The 19,264-nt window shown below is 44.2% G+C and overlaps 1 pseudogene; it reads right to left on the bottom strand.

The window, feature by feature from the left end:
• Positions 1-7,152: 7,152 nt before the first annotated feature.
• On the bottom strand, positions 7,153-17,626 carry LOC110300681 (polypeptide N-acetylgalactosaminyltransferase 11 pseudogene; annotated as a pseudogene).
• Positions 17,627-19,264: the final 1,638 nt, after the last annotated feature.

Here is a 19,264-nt window from a genome sequence, read left to right as displayed (position 1 = left end):
CACAGAGTCTGCTCCAATCTTTAAACAGTGACAACGATAACAACTAACCCCAGAGATTACCAGATGGCGAAAGGTAAACGTAATAATCTTACTAACAGAAACCAAGACCACTCATCATCATCAGAACCCAGCACTCCCACTTCGCCCAGTCCAGGGCACCCCAACACACCGGAAAAGCTAGACACAGATCTAAAAGCATATCTCATGATGATGGTAGAGGACATCAAGAAGGACTTTAATAACTCACTTAAAGAATTACAGGAGAACATGGCTAAAGAGTTACAAGTCCTTAAAGAAAAACAGGATAACACAATCAAACAGGTAGAAGTCCTTAAAGAAAAACAGGATAACACAATCAAACAGGTAGAAGTCCTTAAAGAAAAACAGGATAACACAATCAAACAGGTAGAAGTCCTTAAAGAAAAACAGGAAAACACATCCAAACAGATGATGGAAATGAACAAAACCATACTAGACCTAAAAAGGGAAGTAGACACAATAAAGAAAACCCAAAATGAGGCAACACTGGAGATAGAAACCCTAGGAAAGAAATCTGGAACCATAGATACGAGCATCAGCAACAGAATACAAGAGATGGAAGAGAGAATCTCAGGTGCAGAAGATTCCATAGAGAACATCGGCACAACAATCAAGGAAAATGTAAAACGCAAAAAGATCCTAACTCAAAACATCCAAGAAATACAGGACACAATGAGAAGACCAAACCTACGGATAATAGGAGTGGATGAGAATGAAAATTTTCAACTCAAATGACCAGCAAACATCTTCAACAAAATTATAAAAGAAAACTTCCCAAATCTAAAGAAAGAGATGCCCATGAACATACAAGAAGCCTACAGAACTCCAAATAGACTGGACCAGAAGAGAAATACCACCCGACACATAATAATCAGAACAACAAATGCACTAAATAAAGATAGAATACTAAAAGCAGTAAGAGAAAAAGGCCAAGTAACATATAAAGGCAAGCCTATCAGAATTACACCAGATTTTTCACCAGAGACTATGAAAGCCAGAAGATCCTGGACAGATGTTATACAGACACTAAAAGAACACAAATTCCAGCCCAGGCTACTATACCCAGCCAAACTCTCAATTAACATAGATGGAGAAACCAAAGTATTCCACAACAAAATCAAATTCACACATTATCTCTCCACGAATCCAGCCCTTCAAAGGATAATAACAGGAAAAAAACCAATACAAGGACGGGAACCACACCCTAGAAACAACAAGAAGGTAATCCCTCAACAAACCTAAAAGAAGACAGCCACAAGAACAGAATGCCAACTTTAACAACAAAAATAACAGGAAACAACAATTACTTTTCCTTAATATCTTTTAATATCAATGAACTCAACTCCCCGATAAAAAGACATAGACTAACAAACTGGCTACACAAACAAAACCCAACATTTTGCTGCTTACAGGAAACTCATCTCAGAGAAAAGATAGACACTACCTCAGAATGAAAGGCTGGAAAACAATTTTCCAAGCAAATGGTATGAAGAAACAAGCTGGAGTAGCCATTCTAATATCTGATAAGATTGACTTCCAACCCAAAGTCATTAAAAAAGACAGGGAGGGACACTTCATACTCATCAAAGGTAAAATCCTCCAAGAGGAACTATCAATCCTGAATATCTATGCTCCAAATACAAAGGCAGCCACATTCATTAAAGAAACTTTAGTAAATCTCAAAGCACACATTGCACCTCATACAATAATAGTGGGAGACTTTAACATACCACTTTCACCAATGGACAGATCATGGAAACAGAAACTTGGAACTAAAACTAAACAGAAACTAAACAGGGACACAGTGAAACTAACAGAAATTATGAATCAAATGGATCTGGCAGATATCTACAGAACATTCTATCCTAAAACAAAAGGATATACCTTCTTCTCAGCACCTCATGGTACCTTCTCCAAAATTGACCACATAATTGGTCACAAAACAGGCCTCAACAGATACAAAAATATTGAAATTGTCCCATGCATCCTATCAGATCACCATGGACTAAGGCTGATCTTCAATAACAAAATAAATAATAGAAAGCCAACCTTCACGTGGAAACTGAACAACACTCTTCTCAATGGTAGCTTGGTCAAGGAAGGAATAAAGAAAGAAATTAAGGACTTTTTAGAGTTCAATGAAAATGAAGCCACAACATACCCAAACTTATGGGACGCAATGAAAGCATTTCTAAGAGGAAAACTCATAGCTCTGAGTGCCTACAAAAAGAAAGTAGAGAGAGCACACATTAGCAGCTTGACAACACACCTAAAAGCACTAGAACAAAAGGAATCAAATTCACCCAAGAGGAGTAGACGGCAGGAAATAATCAAACTCAGGGGTGAAATCAACCAAGTGGAAACAAGAAAAACTATTCAAAGAATCAACCAATCAAGGAGCTGGTTCTTTGAGAAAATCAACAAGATAGATAAACCCTTAGCCAGACTCACTAGAGGGCACAGGGAAAGCATCCTAATTAACAAAATCAGAAATGAAAAAGGAGACATAACAACAGATCCTGAAGACATCCAAAACACCATCAGATCCTTCTACCAAAGGCTGTACTCAAAACACTGGAGAACCTGGATGAAATGGAGAAGTTCCTAGACAGATACCAGGTACCAAAGTTGAATAAAGATCAGGTTAAAGATCTAAACAGCCCTATATCCCCCAAAGAAATAGAAGCTGTCATTAATAGTCTCCCAACCAAAAAAAGCCCAGGACCAGATGGGTTTAGTGCAGAGTTCTATCAGACCTTCAAAGAAGATCTAATCCCAGTTCTTCACAAACTATTCCACAAAATAGAAACAGAAGGTACTCTACCCAACTCATTCTATGAAGCCACAATTACTCTGATACCTAAACCACAAAAAGACCCAACAAAGATAGAAAACTTCAGACCAATATCCCTTATGAATATTGATGCAAAAATACTCAATAAAGTTCTTGCTAACCGAATCCAAGAACACATCAAAACAATCATCCATCCTGACCAAGTAGGTTTCATCCCAGGGATGCAGGGATGGTTCAATATATGGAAATCCATCAATGTAATCCAGTATATAAACAAACTCAAAGACAAAAACCACATGGTCATCTCGTTAGATGCGGAAAAAGCATTTGACAAGATCCAACACCCATTCATGATAAAAGTCTTGGAAAGATCAGGAATTCAAGGCCCATACCTAAAGATGATAAAAGCAATCTACAGCAAACCAGTAGCCAACATCAAAGTAAATGGTGAGAAGCTTGAAGCAATCCCTCTAAAATCAGGGACTAGACAATGCTGTCCACTTTCTCCATACCTATTCAACATTGTACTTGAAGTCCTAGCCAGAGCAATTCGACAACAAAAGGAGATCAAAGGGATACAAATTGGAAAAGATGAAGTCAAATATCACTTTTTGCAGATGATATGATAGTATACATGAGTGACCCTAAAAATTCCACCAGAGAACTCCTAAACCTGATAAACAACTTCGGTGAAGTAGCTGGATATAAAATTAACTCAAACAAATCAATGGCCTTTCTCTACACAAAGAATAAACAGGCTGAGAAAGAAATTAGGGAAACAACACCCTTCTCAATAGTCACAAATAATATAAAATATCTTGGCGTGACTCTAACTAAGGAAGTGAAAGATCTGTATAATAAAAACTTCAAGTCTCTGAAGAAAGAAATTATAGAAGATCTCAGAAGATGGAAAGATCTCCCATGCTCATGGATTGGCAGGATCAACATTGTAAAAATGGCTATCTTGCCAAAAGCAATCTACAGATTCAATGCAATCCCCATCAAAATTCCAACTCAATTCTTCAACGAATTAGAAAGTGCAATCTGCAAATTCATCTGGAATAACAAAAAACCTAGGATAGCAAAAACTCTTCTCAAGGATAAAAGAACCTCTGGTGGAATCACCATGCCGGACCTAAAGCTTTACTACAGAGCAATTGTGATAAATTCTGCGTGGTACTTGTATAGGGACAGACAAATAGACCAATGGAATAGAATTGAAGACCCAGAAATGAACCCACAAACCTACGGTCACTTGATCTTCGACAAGGGAGCTAAAAACATCCAGTGCAAGAAAGACAGCATTTTCAACAAATGGTGCTGGCACAACTGGTTGTTAACATGTAGAAGAATGCGAATCGATCCATTCCTATCTCCTTGTACTAAGGTCAAGTCTAAGTGGATCAAGGAACTTCACATAAAACCAGAGACACTGAAACTTATAGAGGAGAAAGTGGGGAAAAGCCTTGAAGATATGGGCACAGGGGAAAAATTCCTGAATAGAACAGTAATGGCTTGCGCTGTAAGATCGAGAATTGACAAGTGGGACCTCATGAAACTACAAAGCTTCTGCAAGGCAAAAGACACCATCAATAAGACAAAAAAAACACCAGCAGATTGGGAAAGGATCTTCACCTATCCTAAATCAGATAGGGGACTAATATCCAATATATATAAAGAACTCAAGAAGGTGGACTCCAGAAAGTCAAATAACCCCATTAAAAAATGGGGCTCAGAACTGAACAAAGAATTCTCACCTGAGGAATACCGAATGGCAGAGAAACACCTGAAAAAATGTTCAACATCCTTAATCATCAGGGAAATGCAAATCAAAACAACCCTGAGATTCCACCTCACACCAGTCAGAATGGCTAAGATCAAAAATTCAGGTGACAGCAGATGCTGGCGAGGATGTGGAGAAAGAGGAACACTCCTCCATTGTTGGTGGGATTGCAAGCTTGTACAACCACTCTGGAAATCAGTCTGGCATTTCCTTAGAAAATTGGACATAGTACTACCGGAGGATCCAGCAATACCTCTTCTAGACATATATCCAGAAGATGTCCCAACCGGTAAGAAGGACACATGCTCCACTATGTTCATAGCAGCCCTATTTATAATAGCCAGAAGCTGGAAAGAACCCAGATGTCCCTCAACAGAGGAATGGATACAGAAATTATGGTACATTTACACAATGGAGTACTACTCAGCTATTAAAAAGAATGAATTTATGAAATTCCTAGCCAAATGGATGGACCTGGAGGGCATCATCTTGAGTGAGGTAACAGAATCACAAAGGAACTCACACAATATGTATTCACTGATAAGTGGATATTAGCCCAAAACTTAGGATACCCAAGATATAAGATACAATTTGCTAAACGCATGAAACTCAAGAAGAATGAAGACCAAAGTGTGGACACTGTGCTCCTTCTTAGAATTAGGAACAAATCACCCATGGAAGGGGTTACAGAGACAAAGTTTCGAGCTGTGATGAAAGGATGTACCATCTAGAGACTGCCGTATCCAGGGATCCATCCCATAATCAGCTTCTAAACGCTGACACCATTGCATACACTAGCAAGATTTTGCTGAAAGGACCCAAATATAGCTGTCTCTTGTGAGACGATGCCGGGGCCTAGCAAACACAGGAGTGGATGCTCACAGTAGCTATTGGATGTATCACAGGGCTCCCAATGGAGAAGCTAGAGAAAGTACCCAAGGAGCTAAAAGGATCTGCAACCCTATAGTTGGAACAATATGATGAACTAACCAGAACCCTGGAGCTCTTGTCTCTAGCTGCATATGTATCGAAAGATGGCCTAGTTGGCCATCACTGGAAAGAGAGGCACATTGGACTTGCAAACTTTATATGCCCCAATATAGGGGAATGCCAGGGCCAAAAGAATGGGAATGGGTGGGTAGGGAAGTGGGGGGCGCTATGGGGGACTTTTGGGATAGCATTGGAAATGTAATTGAGGAAAATATGTAATAAAAAATATTAAAAATTTAAAAAAAAGAAGGAATTCAGACCAACTTCCCTTATGAATATTGATGCAAAAATAGTAAAATACTCACAAACCAAATCTAAGAACACATCAAAAGACATCATCTACCACGATCAAGTAGGCTTTATCCCAGAGATTTAGAGATAGTTTAATATGCAAAAATTCATCAATGTAATCTACCATATAAAAAAAACTGAAATAGAAAAACCACACAATCATCTCATTAAATGCTGAAAAAGCCTTTGACAAAATCCAACACCCCTTCATGTTAAAAGTTTTGGAGAGATTAGGGATACAATGTGCACACTCAAACACAATAGAAGCATAAGCACAATACAGCAAGTCAATACCCAACATCAAATTAAGTGGAGAGAAACGTAAAGCAATTCTGCTAAAATGAGGGACAAGACAAGGCTGCTCACTCTTTCCATATCTATTCAAGTATTTGAAGTTCTAGCTAGAGTAATAAGACAACTAAAGGAGATCAAGGGAATTCAAATTGGAAAGGAAGAAGTCAAAGCATCATTGTTCACAGATGATATGATAGTATACATAAGTGACCCCCAAAATTCTACCAAAGAACTCTTATAGCTTATATTCTGTCCCTTCTTTCATTAAAATTCATGGTGTTTGGAGGGGTAGTAGAGAGGTCTCATTCATGACTGAGCATTTATGTGTTTAGTAGACAATAACAACTCTATTTGATTGTCTCTTTCTCATCCTCCTTAACACTATTTGATTTTCTCTCTCCCTGTCCCTGTCCCTGTCCCTCTCCCTTTCCCTCTTCCTCTCCCCCCCCCCATGATTTTGATTTATAACTTAAACGTTTTCTTATAGGTCTATTCAAAGTTTTCCTCTCTTCTTTGGTAGTTTAGATCTTTATGGAAATTTGTTCACACATTATGTAATAATGTGTTGTGTGTACTGTTTATAGCTTCTTTTACAAATCTTTCTTTTTTCCTTTCAATTATCTTTTTAACTTCCTTTTTTATTAGTTAGAATTCTTTCTTTTTCTTGATCAAGCTAACTGAAAGTTTTCAATTTTGTTTATCTTTTCAAAAAATTAACTTTTACTTTAATTGATTATTTTTTAAATGATCAAAAAGATCCTTTATTTAATGTAGACAGACTATTAAGTCATCAAAATAATTTATAATAGTTAAATGCCTCTTAAATATACATGATATCTTCTGAAGCTAAAAGTAATATGCACTCAACCAGTTTTTAAAATCTATTTGGAACATTAAGCATGATAGAAGTAGAAAAAAAATCTCTTATGAAGTCCTCTATGAAAGGAAATTGTGACAAGTTCCTGATTAGACAGAAACAATTCCATCTCCAAGGGAGAATACGAAAAATATAAATATGAATACAAATGCCTACTTCCTGGGTTTATACTCTGTAGACCCAGCTCTTTAGAATTATTTTCTGTTTTCCCTGGATAAACAAGAATCCCTTAACAGCAGCTCAGAAATATCCCAAATTCCAGTGATGCTTCTGAGATGGTCACCCTCCACCAAGGTTCTTGTCTGTTGCAGTCAGCAACATCCTTCTTAAAGCACCTTGATTTATGGCAGGCGTGACAAAACCAGGTGAATTATGTTGTCTCCAGTCAGGGCCCACCTTTAACCTTCTAGGCGCCACTGTTGAGAGGAGGAGCCATCGCAGATCGCCATGCCAACGTAGCCCTTCTGATCCATCAGGTCCATAACTCTCAGGCACTGCCCAACGGACACTTGGTACAGCGGGTTGTTCTTCCCAAAGGTCCACTGCTGGGATCCTCCTGACCATGGCACTTCCTGAGTCGGGGTGGATCCGATGAGCGAGTTTCTGACATGTCAAGGCAAAGGAGGTTGTTTAAAATCAATTCATGGTCTTCATTATAAATCCAAACCTGAGTTGGGTCTCCGTAGTCACAGGCCTTAAGCAGCACTAGGCCTCCTTTCTGGCTGGAGTGGCCCTGGGCCACCAGGCATTTGTTGGTCTGCAAGTGGTAGAGCCTTCCACACAGCAGAACTCTGGGGCGCTTGGGTCCTCTGTTGATGAAAACGGATTGCTGAGGTTTGGCATTCGGGCCAGGTATCTACATCTCAGGGTAAATATTATCCAAATACCACTTGAATGATTGACAGCCCAGTTTCTTCCTCAAGTCAACACACTCACTGATATTCCCAAAGCTTTTGTTCTTCAAATCAGGTCTTAAGGAAAAATACTGCTCCTTGTACTCATCTATCCAGACATGTGCCAGTCTCAGGGAGTTGAGTGTCATGGTGTCCTGGCCTTCCGGAGATCCATATGGTCGCCTTTTTTGGAAAATATATCCTACTCTTGAGCAAGGGAGGATGAAGAGCTTGCTGCCACACATCCAGATCCGAAATGAGATTTCCAGATTTTCTCCTCCCCAGATATCCATGCCACTGTCATACTGTCCAAGATCATTGAAATACTGTCTGTTCATGGCAAACAAGCCTCCAGCCATTGTAGGTGACCTTATTGGGGCCGTGGCGCCGTCAGGACCTCCCAGCTCAGATACAGGAACTAGATCCCACTTGAAGTGCAGCCCCCAGTTGAAACCTCCCCGAACTACTGGGGATGAGCTGTAAGCAAGTGTGTCCACACTGATGATGTCAATTACAGGGCATACCACTGTGTGTGGTTCCTCAAGGATAATGGCCAGCAGGGGCTGTAACCACATCACATTCACTTCACAGTGGCTGTCCAGGAACACCAGGACTTCTCCTGTAGCGTGGGCTGCTCCGATCATTCGTCCTCGGATCATCTCTGTGGTATCCCAAGCGGTTACTAATAAGCATATTAAAGGCGTGCTTCTGGTAGCCCCGGTCTCTCAATTCCTGATCACATTCATTGAACATCATACCTAGTTCAGAGGAAAAATTTGAGAGACCTTTATCTGGATCTTCAATGTGATTATTCATCAAATGGTCGATTCTGTTTGCTTTGAACTGTGGATCTAATACTTGACCTGGGCCTCGAGTGAAACATGGGTAGAATTTTTTGGGAAATGGCCCGTGGGGTCCAGACCCCTTGATGGGCACATTCCTAAGAGGCTGAGTCACTTCACTGAAGTTAAAATAAATGTAAAGCAGAACTGTCCGGGTAGCAGATGTAAAAAGGTACTCATAACAGAAATATCGAACTGTGATGCTGAAAGAGGAAAATTACTGAACTCTTCCTGAACTCTTCAACTCAAAAGTCCTCTTACCCCTCCCATCTGGAGATTGTTCCCGGAACACTCCTGAACTTCTCACCCCAGAGTACATTCCTGAACTCTTCACCCCAGAGTCCGACCCCCTCCCAAATGAAAACTGTTCCAAGAACATTTTTTAGATAAGGGTCTCCTGGAACAAACCCAGTCCAACCCCTCCCAACTGAGGACTGTGCCAGGAACATTTTTGAGATAAGGGTTTGAACAAACCTCAAAATGTTCCAATAAATCAAGTACATTGCCAAAATATAGGACACGACCCCTTGGTTACGTAAAGCCACTTGGAAAGTCCCTTGGAATAACCCTTGGCAGAACCCCTTAGTGACACAAATTTGTACTTTCCCTGCCCTGCTCCCCCCTTGCCTTTCTCCTATAAAAGCCTGTAAAAAATTTGGGCCGGTTGTCGATTCTCCTCTGCACCTTGCTTGGTGTATGAGTTTCGACCCCAGAGCTCTGGTTCATGTGCTTGCTTGTTGCTGCTGTATTAAATCTTCCTTCCTATATTCAGAGTTCGGTCTCAGTGTCTTCTTGGGTTCGCGGCTGTCCCGAGACTTGAGTGAGGGTTCCCTCCGGGGGTCTTTCATTTGGGGGCTCGTCCGGGATTTGTGCGACCACCCAGAAGTCCTAGACCCACTTGAAGGTAAGATTTTCTGTCCTGTTTTGGTCTAGTGTCTGTGTTCAGTTTCTGGAGGCCAGGAAGGTCTCGATCTGTCTGTGGGCCTTGGAGAGGCCGTCTGAATCTGTATCTGGTGCGATCGCAGTTTCGGTTTTGCGTGACGCTCTGTGCTCAGTACGAGTACCTGAGACCGTGCTCCGGGAGAGAGCGCGGGGTAAATAGGGATAGACGTGTCCGGTGTCCACCGTCTGCTCGCCCTGGGAGACGCCCCAGGAGGAACAGGGGAGGACCGGGGACGCCTGGTGGACCCCTCTGAAGGCCAAGAGACCATCACTTTGGTGGAAGGTCTAAATCGGCCGGCCTTGGAGAGGCCATCTGACTCTGTAAGTTGCCTGTGGTCGACGCGAAGTCGCCGCCGTTTTTGGTTTCTTTTTTGTCTCAGTCTCGTGTCTGCTCTTGTTGTGTCTGCTATTATTCTAAAAATGGGACAATCTCAATCTGCCTCCTCTCCCTTGTCTCTAACTCTAGAGCATTGGGGAGAGGTGAGAGTCAGGGCTCACAACCAGTCGGTGGAGGTTAGAAAAGGTCCTTGGCGGACCTTCTGCACCTCCGAGTGGCCGACATTTAGAGTGGGCTGGCCACCGGAGGGTGCTTTTGACTTGTCTCTAGTCACCGCCGTCAGGCAAATTGTTTTCCAGGAAGAAGGAGGTCACCCTGATCAGATCCCCTACATTGTGACTTGGCAAAATCTTGTTCAGTTCCCACCTCCGTGGGTCAAGCCTTGGATTCCAAATTCTTCGAAACTGACGGTCGCGGTTGTCCAGTCCGATGCAGCCGAAAAATCCAGTCCTTCAGCACCCCCCAAGATTTATCCAGAGGTTGACGACCTCCTCTGGATGGACTCCCAACCTCCTCCTTACCCCCTGCCCCAGCAGCCGCCAGCGGCTGCCCCGCCACAGGGACCAATAGCGAGAGGGGCTCAGGGACCAGCGGGGGGGGGGACTAGGAGCCGCCGAGGCCGAAGCCCTGGGGAGGAAGGGGGGCCGGATTCAACAGTCGCCTTGCCACTTAGAGCACATGTGGGAGGGCCAGCGCCAGGACCTAATGATCTCATTCCTTTGCAGTACTGGCCTTTTTCCTCTTCTGATCTATATAATTGGAAAACTAACCACTCTCCTTTCTCAGAAAACCCCTCTGGGCTTATTGGGCTCCTTGAATCACTTATGTTCTCTCATCAACCCACTTGAGATGATTGTCAGCAGCTTTTGCAGGTCCTCTTCACCACGGAGGAGAGAGAAAGGATCCTGCTGGAAGCCAGGAAAAATGTCCTGGGACAAGATGGGACCCCCACTAATCTCCCCAATCTTATAAATGAAACCTTCCCCTTGACTCGTCCTAATTGGGACTACAACACTGCGGAAGGTAGGGAGCGTCTCACGGTCTACCGCCGGACTCTAGTGGCGGGGCTCAAAGGGGCCGCACGGCGACCTACTAATTTGGCCAAGGTAAGAGAGGTCCTTCAGGGTCCAGTGGAGCCGCCCTCTGTTTTCTTAGAACGACTAATGGAGGCTTACAGGAGATATACACCGTTTGATCCCTCTTCAGAGGGTCAAAAAGCAGCCGTGGCTATGGCTTTCATTGGTCAGTCTGCCTCTGATATCAAGAAAAGGTTACAGAGACTAGAGGGGCTCCAAGATTATACCTTACAGGATTTAGTGAGAGAAGCTGAGAGAGTGTATCACAAGAGGGAGACAGAGGAAGAAAAACAAGAGAGAGAAAAGAGAGAGCTCGAAGCGAGAGAAAATCGGCGTGATCGCCGCCAAGAGAGAAACTTAACTAAGATTTTGGCCATAGTAGTAGGTGCAAAAAAGGCAGAAAAAAAAACAGTCAGGGTACTTGGGCAACAGGGCTAGAAGACCTCCAGGAGAACAGAAACCTCCACTTGAAAGAGACCAGTGTGCATACTGTAAAGAGAAAGGACATTGGGCCAGAAATTGCCCCAAAAGGAAGCCAAGAGAACCCAAGGTGTTGGCTATGAAGGAAGACTAGGGAAGTCGGGGCTTGGACCCCCTCCCTGAGCCTAGGGTAACACTTTCTGTGGAGGGGACTCCTGTTAATTTTTTAATAGACACAGGAGCAGAACATTCAGTCTTGACTAAACCATTAGGACAATTAAGAAGTAAGAAGACTATGGTAATAGGAGCTACTGGCAGTAAATTTTACCCCTGGACTACTAAGAGAGTTTTGGAAATAGGAAAAAATCAAGTAACTCACTCTTTTCTTGTGATTCCTGAGTGCCCTGCGCCCCTTCTGGGACAAGACTTGTTGACCAAACTTAAAGCTCAAGTCCAGTTCACCTCAAAGGAACCAGAAGTTACCTGGGGAGAGACCCCTATAGCGTGTTTGGTTTTAAATTTAGAAGAAGAGTATCGCCTCCATGAGCAGGGTCCCAAACAATTGCCAGACCCTGAATGGCTATCCGCTTTTTCTGGAGTCTGGGCTGAACAGGCAGGGATGGGACTAGCTAAACAAGTACCACCGGTCGTGGTAGAGTTAAAAGCTGATGCCTCCCCAGTCTCGGTCAGACAGTACCCTATGAGTAAGGAAGCTAAAGAAGGCATCCGGCCACATATTCAGAGACTGATAGAGCAAGGAATTCTAGTGCCTTGCCAATCCCCTTGGAACACTCCTCTCCTGCCAGTACGGAAGCCTGAGACTAATGATTATCGACCAGTGCAAGATTTAAGAGAAGTTAACAAGAGGGTGCAGGACATTCACCCTACTGTTCCAAATCCTTACAACCTACTAAGTTCCCTCCCGCCAGAGCGGACTTGGTACACTGTTCTAGACTTAAAAGATGCTTTTTTCTGCCTTCGATTGCACCCTAATAGCCAGCCACTGTTTGCTTTTGAGTGGAGGGACCCAGAAGGAGGACACACGGGCCAGCTAACCTGGACAAGGTTGCCCCAAGGATTCAAGAACTCTCCTACTCTTTTTGATAAAGCCCTCCACCGTGACCTTGCGCCTTTTAGAGTGCAGAACCCTCAGATTTCTCTCTTACAGTATGTAGATGACTTACTGGTGGCAGCCTCAACCCAGGAACTGTGCCTTGAAAGAACCAAGAAGCTCCTGAATGAACTGGGTGAGTTGGGGTACCGGGTATCGGCCAAGAAAGCTCAGTTATGTTGTACCGAGGTGACCTACCTAGGATACACCCTCCGAGACGGAAAGCGGTGGCTCACCGAGGCCAGAAAAAAGACTGTGATGCTGATCCCAACCCCCACCACCCCGTGCCAAGTACGTGAGTTTCTGGGGACGGCGGGCTTTTGCAGACTCTGGATACCAGGGTTCGCGACACTGGCGGCCCCTCTATATCCACTTACTAAAGAAAAAGTCCCATTCACCTGGACTGAGGAACACCAAAAAGCCTTTGACAGCATAAAGGCAGCCCTGCTTGCAGCCCCCGCTCTGGCCTTGCCAGATCTGACTAAGCCTTTTACCTTATATGTTGATGAGCGGGCTGGAGTAGCCCGCGGGGTTTTGACTCAGACTCTGGGGCCCTGGAAGCGGCCAGTGGCCTACCTATCTAAAAAGCTTGACCCAGTCGCCAGCGGTTGGCCCTCCTGCCTGAAAGCCATTGCTGCAGTAACCCTGCTTGTTAAAGACGCTGACAAGCTTACCCTGGGTCAGCATGTGACTATAATCGCTCCCCATGCTCTGGAAAGTATTGTACGACAGCCCCCTGACTGGTAGATGACTAATGCCCGGATGACCCACTACCAGAGTTTGTTGCTGAATGATCGAGTAACTTTTGCTCCACCTGCCATCCTCAATCCTGCCACCCTCCTCCCCTTGACGGATGACTCCACTCCTGTACATCAATGTGCTGATGTCCTGGCTGAAGAAACTGGAACGAAGAGGGATCTGACTGATCAGCCTTGGCCAGGTGTGCCTGCCTGGTACACAGATGGCAGCAGCTTTGTGGTAGAGGGAAAAAGAAGAGCAGGAGCGGCGGTGGTGGATGGAAAACAGGTAATTTGGGCGAGTGGTCTTCCAGAAGGAACTTCGGCTCAGAAGGCTGAACTCCTGGCACTAACCCAAGCCCTGCAGTTGGCTGAAGGTAAGGCGATCAACATTTACACTGACAGCCGCTATGCTTTCGCTATAGCCCATATCCATGGAGCCATCTACCGACAGAGGGGGCTACTTACCTCAGCAGGTAGAGACATTAAAAACAAAGAAGAAATTTTGGCCCTCCTAGAGGCTATACATATGCCAAAGAAAGTGGCTATTATCCATTGTCCAGGCCACCAAAAAGGACAGGATCCTGTGGCCCGAGGAAACCAGATGGCTGATGTAGCAGCAAGGCAGGCAGCTCAAGGAGTAACAATAATGGTAGAAAAAGGCAGGCCCCTGCCAGAGCCCTCACCAGCAACCAGTCCTAATTATACTTACTCTGAAGAAGATTTTAAACTATTGGATTCTATGGTTTGTCGCAAACAAGCGCAGGAATTCAATTTTAGAGGGCTAGCACGGACTGTAGATGGGCGTATTATTTTACCTACAAAAGAAGGAAGAGACTATGTCCAAAAATTACATCAACTGACTCATCTGGGATCTGATAAACTCCTACAGCTGATCAAGGGTTCAGATTATTATATTTTGAAACTTAACTCGGTAGTACAACAGGTGATTGACTCCTGTCAGGCTTGTGCTCTCACCAATGCTGCCCGACCTTACAAAGAACAAGGAAAGAGACAACGAGGAGATCGCCCCGGAGTTTACTGGGAAGTGGACTTCACTGAAATTAAACCAGGAATGTATGGCAACAAGTACCTGCTGGTGTTTATAGACACTTTCTCTGGATGGGTAGAGGCTTTTCCCACTAGGTCTGAAACTGCTCAGGTGGTGACCAAGAAGATCCTTGAAGAAATCCTACCCAGGTTTGGGATCCCCAAGGTAATTGGCTCAGACAACGGGCCCGCATTTGTTGCCCAGGTAAGTCAGGGATTGGCCTCACAATTGGGGACTGATTGAAAGTTACATTGTGCTTATAGACCCCAAAGCTCAGGACAGGTAGAAAAAATGAATAGGACTCTAAAAGAGACCCTAACTAAATTAGCTATTGAGACCGGCGGTAAAGACTGGGTGACCCTCCTTCCCTTTGCGCTTCTCAGAGTCCGAAACACACCTGGACATTTCGGTCTTACTCCTTATAAAATTCTACATGGGGGACCGCCCCCCTTGACCGAGTCTGGCGGGATATTGGATCCCTGTGTTGACTCTTCCTCACCCTCTGCTCTGTTTACCCATTTAAAGGCCTTAGAAGTTGTCAGAACACAGATCTGGGACCGGATCAAAGAAGCTTATGCACCGGGGACTACAGCAGTGCCCCACGGGTTCCAGGTTGGAGATTCGGTCCTTGTCAGACGACATCGCGCTGGCACTCTTGAGCCTCGGTGGAAAGGACCATATCTGGTGCTGTTAACAACTCCCACAGCAGTAAAGGTAGACGGAGTCGCCGCCTGGATCCACGCCTCCCACGTCAAGAAGGCTCCTAGCCAGGGAAGAGGCAACCATGAAGACAACTGGACGGTGGCAACTACTGACAATCCTCTTAAACTTCGCTTGTGTCGCGGGTGCCACCCTAAACCTAGGGAACCACAACCCTCATGCCCCAATTCAACAGTCTTGGGAAGTGCTTAATGAGGAGGGAAACATTGTATGGGCAATTACTGCAGTCCTTCCCCCTTAGACTTGGTGGCCTGATCTCACACCTGACATCTGTAGGTTGGCAGCAGGATCTCCCAATTGGGACCTCCCCGATCATACTGATCTTGTTAAACCACCCCCTGAACAGCGGTGTGTTCCGAATGGGATAGGGAACTCCATGGGATGTTCGGGGCAGTTCTACCGAGCTAATCTTAGAGCTGCACAATTTTATGTTTGCCCCAGTCAGGGTCGGAGCGGAAGGCTTCAACAAGAATGTGGAGGGGCATCAGATTACTTTTGTGGTAAATGGACATGTGAAACGACAGGGGAAGCCTACTGGAAGCCTTCCTCTGACTGGGACCTAATCACGGTAAAACGAGGTAGTGGCTATGACAAGACAAACCAAGGGGAAAGAAACCCCTATAAATATCCAGAGAATGGGTGCGCTTTTAAAAACAGCCCCCCAGGACCATGCAAAGGTAAATACTGCAACCCCCTACTTATAAGATTCACCGAAAAAGGGAAACAACATCGTTTGAGTTGGCTAAAAGGAAATAAGTGGGGTTGGCGAGTATATATTACACCAAGAGACCCTGGGTTCATTTTTACAATCAGACTGACAGTAAAAGAACTGACAGTAACACCTATAGGGCCCAACAAAGTCCTTACAGAACAGGGCCCCCCAGTCGTACCGGCTCCCCCAAAAGTCTCGGCCGTACCAGCTCCACCAACTCCACAGCTCAACACAGTGGGACCCTACCTGGGGATTAATACTCCCCTCATAAAGCCTACCTTAGTTTCCCCACCGCCCCTAGACACAGAGAGACGTCTGGTCAGTCTAGTCCAAGGAGCTTTTTTAGTTTTAAATAGGACTAATCCTAATATGACTCGATCATGTTGGCTATGCTATGCCTCTAGGCCCCCTTATTATGAAGGAATTGCTCAGATCAGGACTTATAATACTACTTCAGATCATTCTCAATGCCTTTGGGGGGAAAACAGAAAGCTGACTCTGGCAGCAGTTTCAGGAAGTGGGCTTTGTTTAGGCCAGGCGCCTCAGGATAAACGACACCTCTGTAATCAGACCCAGAACATCCAGCCTAACAAAAGTGGTCAGTATCTAGTGCCCCCCATAGACACAGTATGGGCTTGCAATACCGGTCTCACTCCTTGTGTATCTATGTCTGTTTTTAATAGTTCCAAAGATTTCTGCATTTTGGTTCAACTTATTCCTAGACTCCTGTATCATGATGATAGCTCCTTTTTAGACAAGTTTGATCATCGGGTCCGCTGGAAAAGAGAACCCATTACCTTAACTCTGGCAGTACTTTTAGGATTGGGAGTAGCAGCAGGAGTAGGTACAGGGACCGCTGCCTTAATTCAGACCCCCCAATACTATAAAGAATTACGTACAGCTATGGATGTTGATCTTAGAACTATAGAACAGTCTATAACTAAATTAGAAGAATCTTTAACTTCCCTGTCTAAAGTAGTGCTGCAAAATAGGAGGGGATTAGACTTATTATTCCTTAAAAAAGGAGGACTTTGTGCTGCCCTAAAAGAAGAATGTTGTTTTTATGTTGACCATTCAGGAGTAATCAAAGATTCTATGGCCAAACTTAGAGAATGCCTAGATATACGTAAAAAAGAAAGAGAAAGCCAACAAGGATGGTTCGAAAGCTGGTTTAATAAGTCCCCTTGGCTCACCACTCTCCTCTCCACCATAGCAGGACCCTTAATTACACTTATGCTTTTGCTCACTTTTGGCCCCTGCATTCTCAATAAGTTAGTAGCTTTTATTAGAGAAAGAATAAATGCAGTACAAGTTATGGTACTAAGGCAACAATATCGGGTCCTCCAAGAGGCCGAAAACTCTCTCTAAGATTAGAGCTACTCACTAGAAGAAGGGGGGAATGAAAGAGGAAAATTACTGAACTCTTCCTGAACTCTTCAACTCAAAAGTCCTCTTACCCCTCCCATCTGGAGATTGTTCCCGGAACACTCCTGAACTTCTCACCCCAGAGTACATTCCTGAACTCTTCACCCCAGAGTCCGACCCCCTTCCAAATGAAAACTGTTCCAAGAACAGTTTTTAGATAAGGGTCTCCTGGAACAAACCCAGTCCAACCCCTCCCAACTGAGGACTGTGCCAGGAACATTTTTGAGATAAGGGTTTGAACAAACCTCAAAATGTTCCAATAAATCAAGTACATTGCCAAGATATAGGACATGACCCCTTGGTTACGGAAAGCCCCTTGGAAAGTCCCTTGGAATAACCCTTGGCAGAACCCCTTAGTGACACAAATTTGTACTTTCCCTGCCCTGCTCCCCCCTTGCCTTTCTCCTATAAAAGCCTGTAAAAAATTTGGGCCGGTTGTCGATTCTCCTCTGCACCTTGCTTGGTGTATGAGTTTCGACCCCAGAGCTCTGGTTCATGTGCTTGCTTGTTGCTGCTGTATTAAATCTTCCTTCCTATATTCAGAGTTCGGTCTCAGTGTCTTCTTGGGTTCGCGGCTGTCCCGAGACTTGAGTGAGGGTCTCCTTCCGGGGGTCTTTCAATGCTTCCCATTATAGACCTAGCATAGCTCAAAGGCCATTTTCAGTTTCAGCGACACCTGCAGGCCAGGATGGCAGCACTCCAGGGCACAGGCTGCGGCATCTCCCCTCCGGCCACAGCCCGGGCCGAGCCACACAAGCCTCAGTGCGCGATGCGGCCCACGGCCCACCACACGCAGCCTTGCGGAGCCCTCGCGTCACGGCACGCACGCCCTCGTCTCCGAGGATGACGTCACCGCCCGCGGCCTGGCATCACTTTAATTGATTATTAATCATTTTAACTTTAGCACTTGTTATCTTCTTCCTGGTTGTTTCAGTTTTAATCTTCTCTTTACATTCTAATTTTGAAGTGGAGCGTTAAATTATAGATTTAAATAATTTTGTATATGTGGGTACATAGTGTGCTTTCTTTACATGTTGTATGTACTTATTAGTGTAGATGTATGCAGATATATGTGGATGGACATGTGTTAAGCACATGGAGACCAGAGGTTCATGTCCAGTGTCTTTCCTTGATCTTTTTACATCTTTGGTTTTTGAAACACTATATCTCTCTGAACCTAAAGATCAGACCATTTAGTCAGCTAGACTAGACAGGCTGCATGAATCCTATCTCTGCTTCCCTACTATTCATCTTAGAGTTACAGGTACATGGTACTGTACCTGGTTTTTGGAGATCTGACATCATGTCTGCCTTCTTGTGTGACAGACACTTTTCTGAGTGAGCCATGTCTCCAGCTCTAAAATCCTTTCTCAGAACTATAAATGTTGACTTTCATTGTGTTTTGCATATTGTGAATTCATTCAATTCTAAGTATTTTCTGTTTTCCCTCTTAATTTTGTCCTTTATTTCACACAAGTTTGAATTCATCAAATTTCCTTCAGACATGTGGTGTTTTGAATATGCTTGGCCCATAGGAAGTGGCCCTATTAGGAGGTGTAGCCTTCTTGGAGTAAATGTGGTTTTGTTAAAGGAAGTGTGTCACTGTGGGGGTGGGCTTTGAGGTTCTATGCTTAAAGTCCACCCTGTTTGGAAGAGACCCTCCTCCTAACTGCCTGAAAGACAGTCTCCTCCTGGCTTCCTTTGGATGAAGATGTAGAACTTTCTGCTTCTCCAGCACCAAGTCTGTCTGCATGCTGCCATCCTTCCCACCATGATTAGAATGTACTGAACCTCTGAAATTGTAAGCCAGCCCCAATTAAATGCTGTTATTTATAAGAATTGTCTTCAATGAGGTGTCTCTTCACATCAATGAAATCCTAAGACAAGTTATTGCTAATTTCCTTCCACAATAATAAGAAAAATACTTTTT

This window comes from Mus caroli, unplaced genomic scaffold (genome assembly GCF_978045245.1).
Source record: "Mus caroli unplaced genomic scaffold, Mus_caroli_1 scaffold_10, whole genome shotgun sequence".
In the NCBI taxonomy this organism is placed as follows: Eukaryota; Metazoa; Chordata; class Mammalia; order Rodentia; family Muridae; genus Mus; species Mus caroli.
Note: the sequence above shows the minus strand (reverse complement) of the source record. Positions and strands in the feature narration are given on the sequence as shown.